Raw genomic sequence first — 25,334 nt, forward strand, 5'->3', positions numbered from 1 at the left:
TGCAACCTTTGTGTGTCTCACCATTGGGACAATATAATGAATGCTGGACTAAAGCAGCCTTCTGGGCAACCTAAGGTTAGCCCCTGATCTCTGGTAGCCATCCACAGGCCACCTTAAGCTACCTGGGCACCAAGGCATGGTTTTCCGCCCCACAGGAGTGTTCCTTCTCCAACCCTCACACCTCTCCCCTTACATAATCTAGCCAGCTAACTTCAGTTTGTGGGCACCCCAGCTAAATGTATCAATGAGAGAGAGGTAGCTGGTAGCAGTCTGAGTGAAGCTGCTTTAGGTGGAGGCTATTAGAAATCTACTCCTTCGTAGGCCAAAATGTGGATCCTGTGCTCACTGTTCAATAGAAATTAATCAATACCTATTTGACTTTTAAACAGATCAAAATCAGTCTGGGTGTTTTGTGTTCACATCTGGATGGGATCTGGCCCGATAGTTGGGCTTGGACTGTTCAATTGGAGGACCAATGCTGACTTGCATTTGGCCAGTCTAGAGTGGGATAGTAGGGTAAAAAACAATGGACTGGAATGCCCATTAATCAATAATGGCTGAGAATAATTCGAGTATTTCACTCATCACCTTTCTGTTTTCCTAATATCCATCTGCCTAACTACTTTTATATTTAACCCCAACAGGCTCAGTTTATGTTACAAAAACTCTCCCTCCCTCTTCCTCTCTCTCTCTCTCCCTACCAGATTTCAGATCAATCTCCCCCTCACATTTTCTGCGCCTCCCTCCTTACATTTGCCGTGCGGTTTGCAGTAACTGTTAGTCACAAAAACCTAACACAAAACCCATCAATTAATGCATATTTGAAAGACCTCACCACATGCACCCAAAAGACTCACTATGTGCCACAATCGTCCACTATTGGAAACCCAACAACAGTAGTCACTAAAACCGTCTTTGAAATTACACGTATAATTTACTTTTCTTAAGCTGAACACACCAGACAGATCTTTGTGACACTCACCGCATGTAGTGGTGAGCAAAATATTCCAATAGAAACAATTGATGGACGGAATGCTGGACAATGCAAACATTCACCCCCAGTCATAAGGATCTGGGTTTAATCCATCAGTCTTGACCTTGTTCCTTATGGGAACAGTCCAGTCCGAACTGCCAAGCCAGGCCCTCCCTGGACCGTAAACAAGCATCCTGGGACCGGTTTCAGGGCATCACCCTTCATCAGCCAGGCTAGCTTGAACCCAGTGGTGTAGTGAGCACGGGGCCCACGTCTGGGCATACCCTTCCCACTTAGGGCGACATATGAAAAAGAAACAATTGATGGACTGTGTTGGAAAACTACACTCCCACACTGAAAGGGTGGTGGTGTTCTTCCGGACACACTGTGGTAGCTTGGCTCGAGTGGTCAGGAATCAGGCTCCGTGCTAAGCATACGACATACCCATACAATAACCATGCGTGCATCCGTTCCAAAAACGACTCTACACCGTAAAAATTATGAAAATATCTTTCTTTATCTTCTTTTTCTCTTAGTTGCTGATTAGATAAATAAATAACAATCACAATATACAAACTTTTTAAATAGTGCAGGTCAAATAAATACTGGCTTAATGATTCAATAAATAGGGGTGATCATAAATAATGGAGGCATGAATATAAGTGCAATACATACAGGCAATTAAATATTCTGAGGCAATAAATACTGTAAACCAATAAATACAGTGAAGCAATAAATAGGTTAAATACAATAAATACAGTGCCCCTAATAAATAATTAAAAGCTGACAGTGACACTCATAGAATCAGATCACTTTTGAATTCCTAAGGGCTGATTTGGCCCAGGCACAGCTTGTGGGGATGTGGAAGGCTTGAGGGTGTCTACTCCCTGGCTTGGACAAGGCTGAGGCCTAAACTGAGGTGGATCAAGGGGGGAATACCAGAGACCTGGCTCTCTCACTCTACACAACCCCTCTAAATTAGTCTCAGCTCACCCCTGGCACAGTCCAGCTGGTTCCAGCACCTCTCTAACCCCTAGAGTAGTCTCTTAGGATTCCACAGGGCCTTTGGCGCCCTCTATTCCACTTACTGCCCTTTTTCTGATGTTCCGACGCCGCTGGAGTCGTGTCGACGCCGTGAGGCGGATCCGGTTCGACGTCGGCGGCCTCGGCACAATGTCAGTTCCTGACGACGCCGGTAGGCGGCTCCGGTTCGATGTCGGCGGCCTCGGCTCGATCTCGACCTCCGATTCGATGGCGTCGGGCAGTCTTTACTCGATGTCGACCTCGGGCGGCTCCGGTCCGATGGCGACCTCAGCTTCGATGACGTCGGCCGGCCTTGGCTCGATGTCGACTTCCGGCGACTCCGGAGTGCGATCCTCACTCCCGACCTCCGGTGCTCCTTTCCTCAGGTTTCCGGCGACTCCGGAGTGCGACCTCCACTCCCGACCTCCGGCACGATTCTCCCAGGTTTCCGGCGACTCCGGAGTGCGACCTCCACTCCCGACCTCCGGCACGATTCTCCCAGGTTCCGGCGACTCCGGAGTGCGATCCTCACTCCCGACCTCCGGTACACTTCACCTCGGTCTCCGGCGACTCCGGAGGGCGGACTTCACTCCCCCGTTGACACCGCTCACTCGACCTTGGTTAACTTCCACCTCGACCTCTGGTACACCTCACGTCCTCCGTCGGCGCCCTCTCACGACCTCTGGCGGCTCTGGGCACGACGTCTGCTTCTCCAGTCAGCGCCGCTTCTCCACCTCAGGCTCCAGGTCTCCAGGCTACTCGACGTCCGGCTCCAGGGAAACCAATAAACAGGTCAGGTACTTGCTTCCTCGACTTCTAAGGCCTGTTCCTGCTGTCCAGGTCCTTAGGATGGTTCTCCTTGCTTCTTCCCACACAGGGCTCCAGGCTGGGCTCAGTCAGTAGGGACTAGTATCACGGGTGGGTTTATGGACCCCACTCCAGGCACAAGTTTCCACCCCTGCTGCCTCACTCCTTCCTCCTTCAGGTTTCTGCTGCTCACTCTTCACCAGTCAGGTGCCAACTGCCAGCTCCAACTGCCAACCCTCTGTCTTAGCTTCCCAACATTCTAAACCGCCTCCAACGGTCACAGGGTTCTGGAATGTTCTGGAAGGTGCTAGTAGGTTCCAGTGGATGCTGGTGATGTCACAGGTGGCCACCATTTTGTGCTCCAGGCCCTCAGACAGAAGTTTCAGGGGTAGCTAAAATGGCTCCCTGAATCTGTAGCAACACGAAAAAGTCTGGTGGTTCCCAAAAAGGAAAAATTCAAACAGGGTTTGAGGCAAAAGTGGGACAAAATAAATAATGATGAGGAGGGACCACCCAAAGGGCTGACAGGTCTAACACGCGTCCCCCCCAGCTGAAAGTGGGGAGAGCTACCCAACCCCTTGGGAGTTCTCATCACTAAGGCGGAAATACCTTGAGAGACCGTCTGCATTGGCGTGGTCCACTCCAGGCCGATGTTCCACCTGAAAGTCCATTCCCTGCAGGGAAATAGACCACCTCAACAACTTGGGATTCTCCCCCTTCATTTGCATCAGCCAACGAAGGGGTCTGTGGTCGGTCTGAACCAGGAAGTGCGAGCCAAACAGGTATGGCCGCAACTTCTTCAGAGCCCATACCACTGCAAAGGCTTCACGCTCTATTGCACTCCACTTCTGTTCCCTGGGAAGTAGTCTCCGGGATAGGAAGACCACGGGTTGATCCAGACCCTCTTCGTTGAGTTGCGATAACACTGCCCCAATGCCATGTTCTGATGCATCTGTCTGGACAATGAACTCCTTGGAAAAGTCTGGGGCCCTTAAGACCGGGGCCTCGCACATGGCTTTCTTCAATCTCTCAAAGGCTTGCTGACAAGCCTCCGTCCAGACTACCCGTCGAGGTTGTTTCTTGGACGTGAGCTCCGTGAGGGGGGCTACGATGGTACCGTACCCCTTTACGAAGCGGCGGTAGTATCCCGTGAGGCCCAAAAATGCTCGGACCTCAGTCTGAGTCTTGGGGGGTTCCCAGGCCATGATGGCCTCGATCTTCGCCTGGAGGGGTTGCACCGCTCCCCTACCCACCAAGTGTCCAAGGTACACTACCGACCCCTGCCCGATCTGGCACTTGCTGGCCTTGATCGTCAATCCAGCTTGTCTCAGGGCCTGGAGAACAGCTTGCAGGTGATGCAAGTGATCCTCCCAACTGTTACTGAAGACGGCTATGTCATCCAGATAAGCAGCAGAGAAACTCTCCATTCCGGTGAGGATCTGGTTTACCAGGCGCTGAAACGTGGCAGGTGCGTTCTTGAGCCCAAAGGGCATCACACAGAACTGGTAGTGGCCATTGGGCGTGGAGAAGGCTGACCTTTCCCTTGCTCCATCAGTCAAAGAGATCTGCCAGTACCCTGAAGTAAGGTCAAAGGTACTTAGATATTGGGCAGCTCCCAGCCGGTCAATCAATTCATCCGCCCTAGGGATCGGATGAGCATCAGTTTTGGTCACTGAATTCAGTCCCCGATAGTCCACACAGAACCTCAGTTCTGGTTGGGCACCCGGTGGTGCAGCTTTTGGTACTAACACCACCGGACTGGACCAGGGGCTGCTAGAAGGTTCGATCACTCCTAGCTCCAGCATCTTAGTGACTTCACTATGAATGCTGGCCTTCACCTTGTCTGACATCCGGTAGATCTTGGACTTCACAGGTGGGCTGTCTCCTGTGTCCACGTCATGGACGCACAGGTGAGTCCTACCCGGGACAAGGGAGAACAACGAGGAGTACTGCCCCAGGACCTGGCGACAGTCCTCCTGCTGTTCAGGAGTTAGAGATGGGGAGAGAATCACTCCCTCCACCGACCCATCCTTCTCTTGAGACGCGAACAGATCAGGGAGAGGCTCGCTTTCCACGTCCTCTCCTCCGTCAGTCACCATCATCAAGATGACTTCGGGCCTCTCGTGGTGGGGTTTGAGGCGGTTGGCATGCAGCACCCGCAGGGGCTGACGAGGGGTCTTCAGGTCCACCAAGTAGGTAGCCTTACCCTTCTTCTCCAACACCTCAAAGGGTCCTGACCAGCGATCCTGGAGGGCACTAAGCTCTCCCGGTTCGATCACCCACACCTTCTGGCCAGGCTCCAACTCCACCGGGTGAGCATTGTGGTCATACCACGCCTTCATCACTGCTTGGCTGGCTTCCAAGTTGTCAGAAGCTTGCTTCCACAACTTAGCCATTTGGCTCCGGAAGGCCAGCATGTAGCTCACCACATCCTGGGGAAGCTTTCTGGGAGTTCTTTCCCATCCGTCTCTCACCAGGTTGAGAGGTCCACGTACAGGGTGCCCATACAGAAGCTCGAAGGGGCTGAAGCCCACTCCCTTCTGTGGCACTTCCCTGTAGGAAAAAAGTAAACAGGGTAGGAGGACGTCCCATTTCCTCCGCAGGCTTTCAGGCAGACTTCTGATCATGCCCTTCAAGGTTTTGTTAAACCTCTCCACCAGACCATTTGTCTGGGGGTGGTAAGGAGTGGTGAACCGGTATGTCACTCCACACTCCTTCCACATTGCCCGCATATACGCTGACATGAAGTTGGTCCCCCTGTCGGACACAACTTCCTTGGGAAAACCCACTCGGGTAAAGATTCCCATCAGGGCCCTTGCCACAACAGGTGCTGTTATGGTCCTCAGAGGTATTGCCTCTGGGTACCGTGTGGCATGATCCACCAGAACCAGGATAAACCTGTGACCAGCTGTAGTCGGCGGATCTAATGGACCCACAATGTCGATGCCCACCCTTTCAAAGGGGGTGCTAACGACAGGAAGTGGTTCCAGGGGAGCTTTCAGCTTCACCCCTGTTTTCCCACTGGCTTGGCAAGACACACATGTCCGGCAGTAGGTATCGGACGACACTTTCATCTGAGGCCAATAAAAGTGTGGGACAAGACGGGCGAAGGTCTTGTCTTGCCCCAGGTGTCCTGCCAATGGTATCTCGTGAGCCAACTCCAGAAGGAAGGCTCGATAACGTTGAGGAACTACCAAGGCTCGTGACGATCCGTGTAGGGGTGCCTTGGGTTCACTGTAGAGAAGGCCATCCTCCCAGTAAACACTGTAGTTCCCTTCAACGTTCCCTGCTGCCTGGGCTTCGGCCTGTCGCCTCAGCCCCTCAAGGGTAGGGCACTCCCTCTGGCCCTGGCAGAATTCCTCCCTGGACGGGCCTCCCTCCACGTGCCACTCGGCCGGGATGGGTAGGTCCTCCAGGTTGGTAACGTCCCCCACCGCAGACTCCTGGTCCACCACCTCCGGTGGCCTATCCGTCCTACGGGGTGGGGACGCCGAGGCAGGCTCCTCCTGTCCTCGGTTCTTCCCTTGACTGGCAGCTGGCTGGGCCTTTGTTCCAGGCTCCAGCCGAAATGAACTCCCTCTTCGGGTAGTCGCGGACCTTGTGCTAACACAGGCCCAATCAGGTGTACCCAGCATCTCGGTGTGAGTCCGGTATTCCACCTCCTTCCAAGCGTTGTGCTCCATGTCATTCCCCAGCAGACAATCGACTGGCACGGCAGGGCTTACGGCAACTCGAAGTGAACCTGCAACCCCCCCCCCATTCAAAGGGAACCTCGGCCACTGGATAGTGGCCTGTTCTGCCGTCAGCCATCGCGGCTGGGTGGAGTACATCGGGAATTACCTGCTCTGGAGACACCAGTTGACTACGTACCATAGTCATACTGGCTCCTGTGTCTCTCAGAGCCTCCCCTCTTTGGCCGTTGATGGTGACCCACTGCCCATACTTTGCGGTATTTGCGGGCACCTGGATCTTGGGAACCATCTCCCGTTCTCCCAGGGACACTAAAGTGACACCCGCCCACTCCCTTCCCTTAGTTAAGGGCATCTCCTCCCCGAGCACTACACTAGCTACTCCGGGGGTCTTTCCTCCAGTGGGAGGGGGTGGTCGTTTCAAGCACTTCGGATCTCCTTTATAGTGTCCAACGCCACCGCACTCATAGCAATGGACAACCCTTGGCTGCTGACTCTGGCCAGGATTAGGGTTTCTGGGTGGGTTAGCCCTAGGGGTGAATCCTGTTCCCTTCCCTTGGAAGTTATTTTGGGGGCCTTTGGAGAACTCCTTTTTCTTTTCCCCTCCCTCTTTCTTCTGGGGGGCGCCCTGTCCGGCCTTTTGAGTATCCCCTCCAGTCCCCCTTGTGGACACCCGGGTACTAGCCCAAATGTCCGCCTCCTCAGCAAGCTTCCGGGGACTGGTCAGCTTGCTATCCACCAGGTGTTGACGCAGTTCAGGGAAACATTTCTCGAGCAGGTGTTCCTTCAGTACTAGGTCAAACAACCCCTCGTAGTTCCTCACTTCACTGCCCTGAATCCAACCCTCTAGTGCCTTCTTTGCATAGTCCAGGAAGTCCACCCAATTCTGTGTGCCCAGTTTGTGACTACCCCTGAACTTCTGTCTGTACTTTTCGGGTGTTAGTCCAAACTTCCTTATGAGCGCCAGTTTCATGGTGGGGTAGTGGGTCTGCTCATCCTCTTCGAGGGCCAATAAAGCATCCCTACCAGCTGGAGGCATGTACTTGTACAATCCCCCTCCCCAGTACTTCTCTGGAACCCCATGGGCCCTTAACGAGACCTCATAGGCTGCTAGCCACTTGGCGATATCGTCACCCACCCCATAGCTAGCTACTATGTCCTTTGGCAGGTAGGGTTTGGGTTCCCTGGTGTACTCTCGTTCTTCGCTGCCACCGTTAGGTACAGGGTGTGCCCCGATTCTCAGGATCTGAAGATCTATCTCTTTCAGCCTTATCTCATGAGCCATCCTCTGTTCCTCCTTCTCTTTCTCCAGCCTTGCTAAGTCCCATGTGAGCTGCCTTTTCTCCCTCCGGTCTGTTAACTCCACTACAGACAAGCCACCGCTAGAGGCACTGCTGCCCTTCCTGGAAAGTGTCCTGGGCCCCGCTGACAGGTTCCCCACCTCCGGTTGGTACAAACCAGCTCCCTCACTGTCGGGCTCTCTATCCCTGTCCTCCTCCTCAGCCTTGCTTTCTCGGCGTGCCTCCCCCCAAGCCCTTAAGCTGGTTTGGAGTGCACCCTTCTTTGCTCCTGGGGGACAATACACCCCCTCCCGCTGGCAAAACTCCCTGAGTTGGGCCACAGTGTACGTTTCTAAATTCTCCAGTACAAACTCCATCTTGCCCACTCAGGTCAGAGGACAGTTATTTGCAGTAACAATGCAGGGGGGTACCTTTAATAATACCTCCTCCCACCACCAGAGTAAATTTGGAAAAAACAAAAACCCACAATTAGGAAGGCCGCTTTGAGAAAACTCCCGGTGTAGGCCTATGGACTACCCACAGTTATTGTTGAGTATACGTAGGCACAGCTCTATCCCACCGCTGAACACCAATTTATGTTGGAAAACCACACTCCCACACTGAAAGGGTGGTGGTGTTCTTCCGGACACACTGTGGTAGCTTGGCTCGAGTGGTCAGGAATCAGGCTCCGTGCTAAGCATACGACATACCCATACAATAACCATGCGTGCATCCGTTCCAAAAACGACTCTACACCGTAAAAATTATGAAAATATCTTTCTTTATCTTCTTTTTCTCTTAGTTGCTGATTAGATAAATAAATAACAATCACAATATACAAACTTTTTAAATAGTGCAGGTCAAATAAATACTGGCTTAATGATTCAATAAATAGGGGTGATCATAAATAATGGAGGCATGAATATAAGTGCAATACATACAGGCAATTAAATATTCTGAGGCAATAAATACTGTAAACCAATAAATACAGTGAAGCAATAAATAGGTTAAATACAATAAATACAGTGCCCCTAATAAATAATTAAAAGCTGACAGTGACACTCATAGAATCAGATCACTTTTGAATTCCTAAGGGCTGATTTGGCCCAGGCACAGCTTGTGGGGATGTGGAAGGCTTGAGGGTGTCTACTCCCTGGCTTGGACAAGGCTGAGGCCTAAACTGAGGTGGATCAAGGGGGGAATACCAGAGACCTGGCTCTCTCACTCTACACAACCCCTCTAAATTAGTCTCAGCTCACCCCTGGCACAGTCCAGCTGGTTCCAGCACCTCTCTAACCCCTAGAGTAGTCTCTTAGGATTCCACAGGGCCTTTGGCGCCCTCTATTCCACTTACTGCCCTTTTTCTGATGTTCCGACGCCGCTGGAGTCGTGTCGACGCCGTGAGGCGGATCCGGTTCGACGTCGGCGGCCTCGGCACAATGTCAGTTCCTGACGACGCCGGTAGGCGGCTCCGGTTCGATGTCGGCGGCCTCGGCTCGATCTCGACCTCCGATTCGATGGCGTCGGGCAGTCTTTACTCGATGTCGACCTCGGGCGGCTCCGGTCCGATGGCGACCTCAGCTTCGATGACGTCGGCCGGCCTTGGCTCGATGTCGACTTCCGGCGACTCCGGAGTGCGATCCTCACTCCCGACCTCCGGTGCTCCTTTCCTCAGGTTTCCGGCGACTCCGGAGTGCGACCCCCACTCCCGACCTCCGGCACGATTCTCCCAGGTTTCCGGCGACTCCGGAGTGCGACCTCCACTCCCGACCTCCGGCACGATTCTCCCAGGTTCCGGCGACTCCGGAGTGCGATCCTCACTCCCGACCTCCGGTACACTTCACCTCGGTCTCCGGCGGGCGGACTTCACTCCCCCGTTGACACCGCTCACTCGACCTTGGTTAACTTCCACCTCGACCTCTGGTACACCTCACGTCCTCCGTCGGCGCCCTCTCACGACCTCTGGCGGCTCTGGGCACGACGTCTGCTTCTCCAGTCAGCGCCGCTTCTCCACCTCAGGCTCCAGGTCTCCAGGCTACTCGACGTCCGGCTCCAGGGAAACCAATAAACAGGTCAGGTACTTGCTTCCTCGACTTCTAAGGCCTGTTCCTGCTGTCCAGGTCCTTAGGATGGTTCTCCTTGCTTCTTCCCACACAGGGCTCCAGGCTGGGCTCAGTCAGTAGGGACTAGTATCACGGGTGGGTTTATGGACCCCACTCCAGGCACAAGTTTCCACCCCTGCTGCCTCACTCCTTCCTCCTTCAGGTTTCTGCTGCTCACTCTTCACCAGTCAGGTGCCAACTGCCAGCTCCAACTGCCAACCCTCTGTCTTAGCTTCCCAACATTCTAAACCGCCTCCAACGGTCACAGGGTTCTGGAATGTTCTGGAAGGTGCTAGTAGGTTCCCGTGGATGCTGGTGATGTCACAGGTGGCCACCATTTTGTGCTCCAGGCCCTCAGACAGAAGTTTCAGGGGTAGCTAAAATGGCTCCCTGAATCTGTAGCAACACGAAAAAGTCTGGTGGTTCCCAAAAAGGAAAAATTCAAACAGGGTTTGAGGCAAAAGTGGGACAAAATAAATAATGATGAGGAGGGACCACCCAAAGGGCTGACAGGTCTAACAGACTGCAAACATTCACTTCCAGTCACAAGGATCTGGGTTAAATCCATCATTCTTTTGCTCACCACACCACCCCAGTTTGGAAGGGAGGACCTGGCCTGGCAGAGTCAAGACTGATTTGCATATGGTTGGGTCCAAACTGGAAAGGCATGGTGAGCAAATGATGGATTTAAGCCCAGATCTCTGTACTGGGATGAATGCATGAGATTGTTCTGCATTCTGTCCATCAATTGTTCTTTTTTCATTTGTCACCCCGAGTGGGATGGGTATGCCCAGACGTGGGTCCTGTGCTCTCCATGCTACTGGAATCAAGCTATCCTGGCTGATGAGGGGTGAAACTCCCAGACTCTTGATTTGCTCTTTAGGGACTGGAGCGGGCCCAAGGCAATTCGGCCCCAGCAAGGCCGAGTTAAATACGGGGGCGTTGACCAGTAGCATAAGCTCAGTTTTGTCCCCATTGAGTTTAAGGCAAGAGAGGTCCATCCATCTGGCAATCTCTTCTAGACCGCAGCCTAGGGCGCTGAGTGACCGTACAGGTTGGTTTTGCGCCACCACTAACTGCGTAGGTGACCATTTTTACGCCAAATGGGTGAATGATCTCTGCCAATGGTCTCATGTAAACGTATGACATAGTTCTGCATTCTGTCCATCAATTGTTCTTTGAGCAAAATATTCCAGCAAAAGCCAGAACAGGCATAATCAGTGTTTCTCTATAGGAGGAAAAAAGTTATCCAAACTCAGCCCAGCTCCAAACAATGATCCCTCACATTGCTCTGTATGTGCTACTCTTTCCTTCCTTTTCCCCGTTACTCTGCGCTTTCCTCACACCCACCCTTGTCTCAATGTGCTGTGCTATGAGGGGAGCCTGATGGTAGTTTCTTGTTTGCTAGGTGTTGTAATTTACCTTTATAATAGCTGTATTGTATTTACCATCCGTTAGCCCCCCTTCTCTTACCCTCCTTTCCCTCTCCCTTCCCTTACCCTCCTTTCCCTCTCCCTTCCTCCCCTCCACTTTCCACCTATTTGGAATCTTCCACCCTTAGAACCCTGGTATTGAAGCTCGCTTTAGAATGTTCAGTGCCTGTGAGTTGGTGCTGGAGGATCAGAAAAAGACGTTTACTCACTTTACTGAGTCTTCATCTTTCAATATTTTGGTGACGATTGAAGCTGTGTAGGGGGCAGCTCCTGATCCTCTCCCCGCCTTCTGCGACACCACCCAGCGTGTGAAGATCCGCTTCCTCTGTGGCACACGCTAGTACATGAAAAGGTCATCGCCAGTGCAGTGCGGTGAGTTCGTTTGCCTTCCTTACTGTGCGGAGTTCCTTGATCCCTTTTGGAGACTTACACGTTTCCTGTGTACCCGTCTCATCCGTATTCTCCAAATCTCATCAGGATTTCTCCTTTTTTCCTTACTCAAGAACACAAATATGTTGATTCCCCTCGTTCACCTATCAGCAGCGAAGACACTGTTCTCCTCGTTAGTCAATTTCTTTCCCTGGCTGGCTGATTTTCCTATCTGATAGAGACATCTAGCCGCAGATTCCTTAACTTAGAATTTCCCCAGGCGTCAGGCTGGATCCGGAAATGTTTTGCAGCAGCACCTCTGCGCGCCGGGGGACGGTGCCACACGACCCCGCCCTGACGTTGTCCACACACGTCAGCAAGGTCATAGAAGTCCCTCCCGGCGCGCTGACGTCAGTTTCCTTGTTTTCCACATGCAATGCTGATCCAAAGTGAGTGGTTCCTCTGGCCTGTTTTCAGGCCTCCTTGTCGACGCTTCGTGTCAGGAACAGTGTGCGATGCCTTCTTTCTTTAAAACTTGTAATTCCTGTTTGCGGCAGATGTCCGCGACGGACCCGCATCTTATTTGTATGTGGTGTCTGGGCAAGCACCACGACTCCACGGACTGCCACCGCAGGTGGTTGCCGTTGCTCATAGCCCTGCCTTGAGCACACCCCGGGCTTCCGGGCAGTTGGTCACCTGTCCGGAGCCGGGGTCGGCGCCGTAACGGGGCAGGAGGCTCGCATCCTCGGCTCCGCCTCTGCTTCTTTCTCCGGAGTCAGAGCCTGTCATGGATGAGGTGGAGTCGGTGCAGAGGCGGCGCCGAAAGCTTGCCTCGCTGGCTCCGGCGCCTTCTCCTTCTTCGGAAGGGGAGCTTGTCATAGTTTCGGCGCCGACTCGACGCCGGATTCAGCCGAGTCGGCGACTGACGAGGCGCGGTCGGCTCCAACGCGCGTCGTTTTTGGCCATGTCGACTCCGAGTTGTGGACTCTTCTCTAGAGGCCTCTGGAGAGAGTTTGGTGCCGCCCTCTCGCCCGGCGTCGCCGGAGGTATTGTTGCCAGTGCCCCCCTTGGAATTTGTGGAGCCTCCTCAGGAGCTCCCAGATCCGGCAGGTTCTTCGCCTCCCCAGGAGCCCCGTGAGGATCCTCATTCTTCAATGGGGCTCCCTTACGTGGGGCATTGGTCGCACCCTCAGTGTCTTGGGAGGGTCAGCTTACAACCCTCCCCCCACTGACGAGTTGTTGTCCTCTCCGCGGAGGGCTACCGAGGCTGGTGCGGCTTTTTTGAGAGTGGTCACATTGGCCATCCGCATTTTAAACCTGCAACCCCCTTATGCCCCCTTGTCTGTGGACCCCTTGCTTGAGGTCCTTCACCGTGGGTCCGGGAGTGTGGAGCCGCTTCTGACCTTTGAGGCTTCCCTTTATGATACTCTTTTGGGTACCTGGGTCCGGCCTGCTTCAGGTGACCCGGTGGCTCGTTCAGTTTTGCACCGCCACCGTCCAGCTCCGCATGATCCTGTTTGTCTTTTTGCGCACCCTGATGTGCGGTGGAATAAGCACTGAGTGAAGACAATGAGAGTTTTACAGAGTGACGCCGACATTACCGAAACAATCTGCGGTTTGGAAGTATCACCGCTTACTAAATGATACATCAAATCTGAAAATAGCCTTGAAAATGTCGCGGGACTACTTTCCCACCAAGCGACGAAACACGTGTTGGCTTGTGGCTGATAAAGACTGACTAAGGAGAGTCGCATACAAATAAAAGAACTACTGAGAAGAAGAAAAGACTAATTTCTGCTCTATGTATATGTCTATATGTGTTAACATACTATACGTACCAGCTATTCACAATCATTACGTGTGCTAAGGATTGATTTCTATTGTTCAGGGCTTTGCCCATAAGTCTAGGAAGTCCGGTGGTTCTTCCTACCTTCTAGCACCGTTAAAAAAGAAATTCAGAATACTATATATGTGAATTTTCTCTTGGCGCCATACACCTATAACTAATACCACCGAACAGTCTTTTAATCTGCAGGGGTTTGTGTTGCAGACCGCCTTTCCTTCCCTGCCCCCACTAACGCTTGTCCAGATGCCTTGAGTCATAGTTTAGGAACATCTTTGCATCCACTAGTGCAGCCCTACGGTCCTTAAATACTGTGTGTGTTTTGGCTCGGGCTACCTCTGCCCTGTGGGACTCTGCAGAGGCTTTGCTTTCTGCCACCTCTGAAGGTGCTCGCATTGATCTCCGTCTCCTCCTCCGGGATAGCCGCAACCTTGCCGAAATCACAATCCGCTCAGCCTTAGATACTGCGGATTCTTTGGGCCGAGCTATAGCGGGCTTTGTTGCCTTAAGGCGTCACTCTTGGTTGCGAGATATCGTCTTCCCTGAAAATATCCGGGAGTGACTGGTTGACTTACCCTTTGATCGGGTTTGGCTGTTTGATGCTCACGCTGAGCCGGCGGTTTACCGGCTCCTTGCGGGCTTTCGTCCTCCCACTTAGGTCTTCTTAAGCCTATCTTCCGTGGTGGTACTTTTTCATTTCGCATCCTTTAGATGCGCTCTGTGTTTATCATGGGCGGTGAGCCTTACGTCTTCTTTTTCTGTGGTCAAGGGTGATTACCCTTTTATTGGCATCCCTTGGATGCGTTTTGCTTGAGCTGCCTGTTGGCCTCCTGTGACTGTGTTCCACAGGTTGCTGGGTTTGGGCTTCTGACTGTGGTATTGAGCCGGTGGCTCAGCTCGGTAATGTCATACGGCTCGGAACTCATGTTCACGGGTTCAGTTCGTTACTGCGCTCTCTTAGCTTGGCTTATTGCCCTAAGAGGTGTTCCCCGTTGTTTGGGGTATGCATACTCCATGTGGGGTACTTGTATGCTATTATATAGCTTTGCTTATCTCACCTGGGCCTGGAGAGCCTGTGGACTCCATGCGTCGCCTGGTGGTCCGTTGTACGGTGTTCTATGTTTTTTCCTGGGGCCATCTGCCTACGCGATGGTCATCCACCTCCTTGGGAGTTTTCATGGTCTCCTCTTCAACAACGGCTACTACCTGCCCTTACTGTGCTAGGTATGATCCGATATGGGCATGTTCTTGCTCCTGGCTAGCTCTGTTTCTACATAATTATATGTTTATACATTCTGTATACATGCTGGTTGCCTTGGTATTCCTCTTCCTACGTCGCCACCTCTTTCGAGGCTGCAAGGTCCGGACCAATATCTCCATGTGTGGGGAGCTTTTCTAAGTTGTTGCAAGATTGCCCATAGGTTCCTCCTTGCTTCTGCTTACTGGGGTAATTTCCCAATTTGACATATGCTCCCTTTTTTGGCGACGCTGTACGTGTCTTTTCTAGAGTGTTGGTCTCGGATTCTGAGTAAGGGTGGGCGTAGTTCGCGAAGTAGCACTTCGCGAAGCTACGCAAAGTGAAGTTCGCACTACGCGAGCTACGCGTAGCACTTCGCGAACTGCGAAGTAACATGTTCGCACTGTGCAAGATGTTGTTTTCAATGATTGCACAGTGCGGACAAGCAACCGGCACTGTGCAATCATTGAAAATGGCATCTTGCACAGTGCGAGCTGTAGTTTTCTGCTGCTCGAGTAGATTTTTACTCGAGCTGCAGCTTTCTCAACGCGAACTGGTAGTTTCTCATCGCGAGCGGTCGCGAGCATACGCGACCCCTCGCAATGAGAAACCTGACCTTCTCGCGTTGGGAATCTCGCCGGGAGGTTTATTTTCCATGCTCGCGATCGCGAACAAGGAAAAAGTCTCGCCAGGATGTCATTTTGCTTGCTCGCGGTCGCCAACTTGACGTTGAGGACCGCGAGCAAGCAAAAAATGACCGCAGCACTACGCAACACTACGCTACGCGTGTTCGCACTGTGCTACGTGCAGTTCGCGTAGCGCGAAGTAGCGCGAACTTCGCAAACTACGCGAGCGTAGCGTAGTGCTTCGCCCAGGCCTAATTCTGAGACTCTTCCCCCCCATTGGTTAACTTGGCGTTTTTGGCCACTTCCTTTGGATATGACTTTTTCAACGTTTTCACATACTATTGTTGAAACTATGCCTGCCGGACAGCTCCTTTGTGGGTTGTTTCGCACTTTGGCTTCATATTGCCCGGTCGGGAACTCTTATGCTTCTTGTGTAAGCCACTTTAAGGTCTCTCTGGCTGTTTGCCTGCTGCATATTTCTACCTGCTTCGGCGGGTTTAGAATTGATGCTAATTGCCCCTAATTACCCTTTTTTGGGATTGTGTGTTCACTTGGCATGTTTCCTGTCCCGCCGGCTATTCCCAAACGCATTGCTCAGGTTCTAGCTCTTGCCTTTGGGCTTTTGACACCGGCTCCTTCGACTTCCTTCTATGAGCTGTCTGTTAGGCTGGTTGCATCTCTTCAAGTTCTTTTCAAACTTGGGTCGGTGTACTCATCGGGTGCCATTAAGCGGAGAGTGGTCCTTCTTCCTCTTTCTCTCTTTCTTTGCTCTGGTATAGGGCTCATGCCGTTCTACATGTCCTTTTTATACGGGTCTGGTGTGGCGCCATTATGCCCTTTTTAGGATATCTTCTATCCTGTTCTTTTTGCTCTTTTGAGCTGCTTGGATTGCTGCCTGGCTGTTCCGCCACAGCTTTTCCCCCTTTATCCATCACTCTGTTGCCAGATTGGATTCTTGGCCCTTTCTGTTGTTCTCTCGCAGACCCACCCCCCTTTTTGGGGTATGGCTGTGGTATCTATTCTAAGTTAAGGAATCTGCGGCTTGTTATCTCTATCAGATGTACGAGTTACTTACCTTCAGTAACAATGTATCTGGTAGAGACGTTGTCTAGCCGCAGATTCCTTAACGCCCACCCAGCCTCCCCGTTCTGCGAGGACCTTGTCTTGTGGTGTTCTCCACTGGCCTCTTCAGTTGCCATTGGGATACCTCTCAAGGGGGTTTGGATTGTTGCACTCCCTTGAGTGTTTTCATATACAGTTAACTTCTGCTAAGGGGCTTCTTTCCTGTGATATGGTGTCTTTTGATTCACAAGGAGATTCGTTTTCCTCTCCAGTTACCTTCCCTTCCTTCCGTCTTCTCTACTAACTCAGGGTCCTGGTCCCCTCGTGGTCATCCTCTTTGAGGGTCGGTTGTGCACTGTTTCCAACCTCCGTTCTTATAGGGAAAAGGCCAGCCTTTTTATACCTTCCTACAGTGGGCTGTTGTTCTGTCTGTGTTCCGTTCTTACTAGACGGCACAGTTCTACATGGCGCTATCAGTCTATTTCTGTCTATTGAGATGTTCTTCCCTTGTTGCACTCGGGGAGGGGTCTTCACTTAGCTTGGTGGGTTCTTTCTCACAGCTTCCACTTATATGTAGGCAGTGTCTAATTCTGTCTTTTACGATGGGGTCTTTCACTATCCTCCTTCTTTATTCATGGATTGTCATCTCTCGCACACTGTTCCCATACTTTCACAGTTTTTTGTTGGTGGCTCCGCGTTGTGCCGTGGAAAAGTTTCTCTGATGAAAACTGACTTCAGCGCCCCGGGAGGGACTTATATGACCTCGCTGACATCACGTATGTGGACGACGTCAGAGCGGGGTCGTGTGATGCCGTCCCCCGGCGCGCAGAGGTGCTGCTGCAAAAAATGTCCGGATCCAGCCTGACGCCTGGGGATATTCTAAGTTAAGGAATCTGTGGCTAGACAACGTCTCTACCAGATACATCGTTTCCAAAGGTAAGTAACTCGTACGTCTCCACCTTTCCCTACTGAATTGCCAGCTCTCCTGTCCGACCATGTTCACCAGACTAACGAAGGTGGCACGAACGCGGCAGAGGACTCTGTCGCTCAACAACAAACTGATGAAGACCACATGAATGTACCAAACACATTGAACAAGATGAAGACGCCTTGATCACGACGCAGGTCATGCAAGAGTTGACCACAGGAACTCACTTGGCTGCAGCTATACTCAATCGCGAATTTAACGTTTTGACTATGGACCCCATTATCAACCTTTCGAACTACAACATGTCACTGGCTGAAAGGAAGGTAATTAGCAAAGAGTTGTCCTTTGTTCCGACTGCTGCATCAGACACCTTCACCATCAAACTTCAGATTCAACAATTTTTTAGAAAGATCAGACTTAAATACTACTTCAGTAAAAACGTGTATAACCCTCTGACAACCGCAACACCATTTAGACCCACTTCCACTTTTACACCTGGAGCATACTTGATGATCCAAAGAATATTGGCCTTTGAACAGATCGTCCTCCAAGAAACAATCAAACTGCTGGAGGAACGACATTACATAAGACACAACATTAGCAAGGAGGAAAAACTGGCACTGAACACACTACGCCAAAACAACACCATCATCATCAAGGCGGCGGATAAAGGTGGGGCGGTAGTGGTGCAAAACACCACAGACTATGTGGATGAAATTGAACAACTGGGAGTACGAGAAAGTTATCTCCCCACACCAAGAGACCCCACAGTGGAGATCAAGTCCCTCATTGAAAAACTAACTGAGGATGGACTAAAGAAAGGCTTCTTGAGGCAACAGGAGAAATAGTTCTTGAGTAAAAAAGAACCAAAAATCCCAACAATATACACCCTTCCCAAGGTGCATAAACGCTTGGAGAAGCCACCAGGGAGGCCGATTGTCTCTGGCTAAGGGTCGGTTCTTGAACCCCTCAACCAATTCATTGATCATTTCCTGCAACCTTGGGTCACAGAGACGAAATCATACGAAATCATACATACCATGCACATTATCCAACTACTGGAAGGCCAGGCGTTTGACATCCGAACACAACTACTCGTGACACTTGACATCTCCTCTCTTTACCCATCGATACCACAGGCCAAGGCACTGGATGTAGTACGATCAACCCTGCACAAGCGCCCAAGACCGCACTGGATTCCGACAGATTTCTTGATTTACCATGTTGGAAATCGCAATGAAGAAAAATTACTTCATATTCAGAAACCAGTTTTATTTTCAGAGTAAAGGCGTGGCGATGGGGGCTACATACGCACCGAGCCTGGCTAACATCTTCATGGACGACTATGAGGAAGAACATTTGTACAGCCATGGCAATCCGTTTATCGAGTTTATAACAGTATGGTAACGCTACATAGATGATGTGGTAATGATTTGGTCTGGCACAGAGGAGGAACTCAAAGAATTCAAGCAATTGTTCAACGACAGAACAAGGGACATCAAGTTCAGCATGACCTACAACAATGAAGCCATTGACTTCCTGGACCTCACATTCCGAGTCGATGAAGGTCTCCTGTACTGTGACCTATACCAGAAACCCACAGAAAGAAATACACTCCTCAAATTTGAGTCACACCATCCGCACAACCTAAGGGACAACTTACCCTACGGGCAATACCTCAGATTGAGGAGGAACTGTACACGAAGGGAAGATTTTTTCAAGGAAACAGAGATCCTGACAAAACACCTAAGAGAGCGAGGCTACCCAGCAGGACTAATAAAACATGCTAGGAAGCGTGCGTGGTATTGTCCCCGGGATCAACAACTGCAAACGAAAGAAAAAAAGACTAAGACTGAGAACATTGTCTGTGTCACCACGTTTAACTCCAAAAGCAATGGTATAAAGAAGATCATCAACAATTACTGGAACCTGGTCGCAAATAAGTTGAACGTCATGGGGAATCCCTTATTTGCCTTCAGGAGAGGCAGAAATATCAAAGACAATGTAGTCAAAGCTTACCTAGAGCCACCCAAGTTACCAGACTTGAGGAGCCAACTGGGACTTCCACCTATAACTGGGCACTACAAATGTGGTTCATGCAAAGCATGTCCATTAACCATCGAGGGGGCTACCTTCACATACAAGAATCAAGCATACAAATTACCAGTATTCTCCAAATGTAACAGCATAAATGTGGTGTACATCATTCTCTGTCCCTGCAATTCACCATACGTAGGGCAGACCACACAGAAGGTAAAGACAAGAATACTCCAGCACATGAGCGGAGTCAGGTGCAAGGTTCAGGGTGCCCCCCTCGTGGAACACTTCATTACCCACAATCACCCCCAGAGAGCATTAGATGGAGGGTAGTTGAGAAAATCTGCCCACACCCTAGAGGGGGTTCAATTTCTGCTTCCCTGAATTATGAGGAGTGCAGATGGATTCACTCCTTGAATTTAGTGGCGGCCGGCCTCAACGAACATGAGGAGACTGCGAAACAAATGGGCCAACTATAACTCACAGGATACACTCAAACATAGTGGTTCAACAGGTAGGCCAACTCCAAAGGTGCACCTTTAACAACAATCTGACATGACCCCACACCACGGCAAGCGGAGTAGGCAACCCTCACAGTGTGCCTTCTAATGTTAACTGTCTACAGAAGGATTTAATAAATCCCTGATTATATCATGCTGACAAATTAGTTACTCTTCAACACCATGTAATTCCACGTCTTGTATGCACCATGCCAGGCCTTATAACTGTTGATAAACACCACATGAGTCAATGCCACACTTCCTGTAAGCACCATGCCAGGCCTCTTGAATAACTGTTTCTAAAATTACTATACAAACATAACTGTGTATGCACGTATTATCATACAGGCTTGTATGTATTGTTAAAATTTCACATGTTTGTATTATTCCATTGGTTCGTAAGCTGAGCACTGTAAGGAATCATCCACAACATTTTCAGCCACGCATATGCATTTAATAGCTGTAACCAGCTTACATTATCCTGAAAGTTTGAGTAACCACTGTGTACTTATTCGTCCGACATAGCCCTGAGCAGGGCCCAGGGGATGATGAGGCGCACAGAATAATTCTACCTTCCCTGAATCGATCAGACAGACTCGCCCGTCTCCTAGCAACCGGGATTCCCATGAATCCACGTAACGTGCATGCTGATACCACGTCTGCGCGCTGTTAACATAAAAGAATAATCCATCAACGTGGAGACTCACCGACTAATCGCAGCGACAACGCAGGACGGATGCCTGCTTGCCTTTCGCCGCAGTACTGATTCCTCCTGTACTTTTGAAGGTGAGCTACCACTGCCCCTCGGGAACTTAAAACCTCACTATGGAATTAGGTAACAGCTCAGCCAGACCGCTTCACTCCGAAGCTCCGCTGTGCCGATTCCATCGCGCTCCCATACTGCCATTCTTCCCACATTAGCAGGGGCACCTAGTATGATTTAAACCGCACTTTTTACAAGTTACAACACGACACAGCATTTTAAGCAATTTTATGCGCCAGCGGTGCCAACACGCACTCCATCACGTCTGGGCACCGAGGACGTTTTAAACCACATTATTCACATGTTGTAACACGACGCGGCAGTTCTCACAATTTCTGCCAATCACAACGTTTTCATTGTTTAAGTTGCACTGACTTATGGCATTAAACTACGCTCCTCCACCGCTCGAGTGTATGGTTTCAAAACCGATTTCTCAACGTCATCATTGTTTAAGCCGCACTGACCTATGGCATAACACTATGCTCTTCTACCGCTCGAGTGTATGGTTTCAAACCGCTCCTCCACTTATCACCACTAGACATGGCAATTCTAAGCTTATTTTTCACTTCAACTACGTTACCAACACGCGCTGCATTACATGAGCACTGGTGGCCACGAACGATCTCATCCGCCAGTACCACCAGGGTAACATCTCGCACTGACTGCACAGCCGCTAACACACCGAAGCACCCGCGTATGGTTTCCCACGGTTTTATTGATTGCCCCCGTCGCATCGTTGAACAGATGTTACACGGCGTCATCACTGTAAGATTCGCTGGCACACAGCTACCTAGCAGTTAACACCTCACAGCACTCACTAATTTTACTGTGAGATTCGCTGACAGTTGACTCAAGGTCTAAATCATACGCCCTTCTACCCTTTAGAAATTCAATGCCCTGGTCCACCCTAATTCTACCGCCAGGCGGCATTTGATGCTCACGTAGCTAGAACTCTGTCTGGTCTACATTGGGTGAGTTGTCCACCCTTCCCTCCAATTCGTATCTCCATCTAACCTAGCAACCAACACGCCTAATACCCGCCTGTCTTTAATTCATAGGCTGTCATTGTCCACCCATCCTGTCCTAATGAAGACCCAACGTGACTACCCAATGGAGCACACTATGGGTTGAAACGTCGACTATTACGCAAGGCCCAGATTGACCAAGGCTCTGCATATCCAACGGAGCACTATTAGCCAACAGAGCAGTTGGTTCTACATAATTGTCTGGCCTATCCCCCCCATGTACATAAGTTTAGACCACTCTGTATATATTGCACACTTGCACATATGTCACATGATCACCATTTATGTGTAAATATTTCCCAGTATGTTGACAGCCTTGATCCACTGCATATGTGAATATATATGAATGATTTAATTCTGATAAAACATAAACAGTAGATACAAATATCGAGTCACTTTTTTATTGTTTGTAAAGATTCTTTATTCAGGCGGTTGAGATACTGATGTTAAAATTAAAAATATAATACGCATGTGACACTAAGTGCGCTGAAAAGTAACCGACATAAACCCAACAGAACCACTCTTTGTTTACTAATGTATACCCAGGTTCTGAGGGACACAAAGTCACCCCATTTTTGTTGAACTAGCTCTCTTGTCCCAGCTACCAGCTGTCAGACGCTCGCGCTGAGGAACGCTCCCGAGCGGCCCGAGCTGACTCTTCCGCATTCCTGTCACCCGACTCTTCTCAACCGCTGGAGCCACTCAGCTGTTCTGCCCTCGTCTGAAGGGAGCAGCGAAGCGTCTGAGCTGGCGTCCGTTAGATTTCTGTCAGCCGGCCACTTCATCTTACTTGCATCTTGCAATGGGGAAAAACTATTTTCACCTCTGACATCGCAGGTGATACCAGTCCCACGCCAAGAAGGGCAGCGCAAGCAAAATCCTTTCCCCCAGAGGCTCCTCAGCGATCCAGGATTTCGCGATCCACGCTCTGCCTCCTCTGCAACTTTACTGAGTTCCTGCCTTTCGCTGATAGGCACAGCTTTCAAAGGTGATCACCCCACTTCAAGCTCTAATTAATTCTACAATTACATTACTACGTGCCTTCCATTTGCTTATTGGCACAGCTTTCAAGTTTAATTTGTGTCATCATTACACTCTGTGGTGCCTTCTTATCGCTGATAGGCACAGCATTATCCATACCTGCTACCATCTTTTTCAAATACTCCTGTCTATCCTTGAATAGGCAAGCTGACCACTGTTACCCCTTAAACTTTGAACATTTTAAAGCATACCGAAGTATACCAATGGTTGTACTGTTGCTATTTTTCATTTGCCACGTTTTCTAGTGTTATTCCTCGGTATATTCACTGAAATATTCACTGCAATATTACTGCTGTGTACTGCTGTGTCCTGCTCTTCACTATTATTCATCTCCACTTTCTTTTCTCCATCCTCTTCAATTCTCTCCCTTTCGTACCTTTATCTTCCCGTCCTTACCCTTTAACTATGGCTTCTTTTGGTATGTCCCAACCTCCTCCCTTCTTGAATGACGAGGGTGAACCACTTATTACATGGAAAAAATGGGTTAATCTCATTGAATCCTATTTGATAGCTATAGGGGGGTGACAGATTTTCAAATGTGCGTAAACAACACATTCTTTTGCCACTGGGAGACTTGGCGTGCAGGGTACAGCTGTTGGAGAGGCGAGCTGAGGAGGCGGAAGGGCGTAATAGACGCAACAATGTACGGGTGGTGGGCCTTCCCGAGAGACTTGAAGGAGATGATATGGTGGCGTTCCTGGAGAAGTGGCTGCGGGAGGTGGTGGCACCGGAGGGCTTATCGCAGTTCTACACCCTTGAGAGGGCCCACCGGGTGCCGTCTCGCCCCCGGCTCTGGGACGTCCCCCTCGGCCGGTGGTCGCGCGCCTGCTGCACTTCAGGGACCGTGACCTTATACTGCGGAATGCTCGGACGTCGGGCCCATACAGAGTGGAAAATGCTTCGGTCTCCCTCTATCCTGATTACTCCCGGGAGGTCCAGCGGAGTCGCTTCTCCTTCATGGCTATCAAGCTGGCATTGCGGGCGGAGGGGATCCAGTATGCTCTGTTTTTCCCAGCACGGCTGAAGGTGATGGCGGACGGGGTCTCTACCTTCTTCGACACGCCAGAGGATGCGGGGCACTGGCTGGAGCAGCGCCGTGCAGGCGGTGATGGCGCAGGTCACTGGGAGCCGGGGGCTGGGACCCAGCCGGGCGTCGTCGGGGCCGCCGCAGCAGGAAACATGTGGCGAGTGCCCGGTCACCGTCGGCTTCTCAGACGGAGATGGAGAGACAGGCGGCCTTGCAGGCGGTTTCCGCCATCTCTGGGGCGGCGGCTGTGGCTTCGCCGGCGGCGTCGGAGTCTAGACGGACATCGACAGAGGAGGACTCGGCAGAGGGGGAGGCCTCTGGGGAGGACATTGAACGGTTGCCGGAGGTCACGCCGGGCACGGCAGATGGCATGCTGGATGAGTGACATCGCCGGCCTACAACTGGTTGCATTGGGGGTTGGTGTTCTGTGGGCTGCTCTGTGGCTCAGCGGGGAGGGGTTGTAGCTCTGCTGACAATACTGGGGGATCTGGTTCCTGGGGGGGCAGGGGGGGGGGTTGCCTGACTGGGGGGGACGCCGGGGTCGGGGTGCCGCCGGGTAGTGGGGGACTGTGCTGATAGCGGCCTGACACACTGGCTGAATTGGTGGGATCGCTGTCCGGCTTGTGCTGGTGCTGGGTCACCCCCTCTACCTCACACCTATTGTGAGTCTCTGGTAGCTACCAGGGTATTTTATTTTGTTGGATTTGTGTTTGGATGGGTAACTATGGTTTAGAGCCTGTTCTGGGGGAGGGAGGGAGGGGGGTTTGTTGGGGAAGTTTTGCAAAGGGGGGGTTGTCAGTGTGCCTGCTAGGCCGTTTTGGTCTGTGCTTTGTTGTATCCTTCTTTATGGCGACCCGACTTGAGTTACACTGTGTCACTTGGAATGTGCGATGGCTGAACTCCATGAGAAAGCGTTATAAGGTGCATGCCTATTTGGTCCGTAGGGGGATTCAGGTAGCCTTCCTGCAGGAGACGCACATTGACCGGGCGGAGGGACAGGCGTTACAGAAGCGATGGAGGGGACAGTTGTTTTACACTACCTATTCAGCTTTTGCTAGAGGGACCTTGATTTGGGTTAGGGCCGGGATCCCTTTCCAACCCTTGACCACACTCATAGACCCAGAGGGGAGGTATGTGTTGGTGTTTGGCCGCTTGGACGGCAGAGATGTGACCTTCTGCAGTGTGTATGCCCCGAACTCCGAGCACTCCACATTCTTTGCGCGGCTTTCTGGGAAGTTGGCGTCGTACTTGGCTGGCACGGTGTTCCTTGGGGGGGACTTTAATTCGGTTACTGATGTGGAGCTGGATCGCTCGCATCCACCGCTGGCCCAATCGGTGGTGCGCAGGGTAGCCAAGGTGAGACGGGATTGGCAGGAAGCTTGGGGCCTCCTGGATGCCTGGCGGGTGCAACATCCGTTAGACAAGGATTACTCCTTTTATTCGGCTCCGCATGATTTGCATGTCCGGCTAGACGGCTTTTTGTGTACTTCGGGGGCCCTGGAGCTTACGCGACATAGTGAGTATCTGGCAAGGACGATCTCGGACCACAACCCTTGCCTGATCATGATA

General features: G+C 51.2%; 1 protein-coding gene across 1 annotated transcript in view; it reads left to right on the forward strand.

Moving 5' to 3' along the window:
• HSD17B4 (hydroxysteroid 17-beta dehydrogenase 4) overlaps positions 1-25,334 on the forward strand; it is a 974,808-nt gene that overhangs the window by 531,712 nt on the left and 417,762 nt on the right. The window lies entirely within an intron of this gene.

Source organism: Triturus cristatus, chromosome 2_1, assembly GCF_964204655.1.
Source record: "Triturus cristatus chromosome 2_1, aTriCri1.1, whole genome shotgun sequence".
Lineage (NCBI taxonomy): Eukaryota > Metazoa > Chordata > Amphibia > Caudata > Salamandridae > Triturus > Triturus cristatus.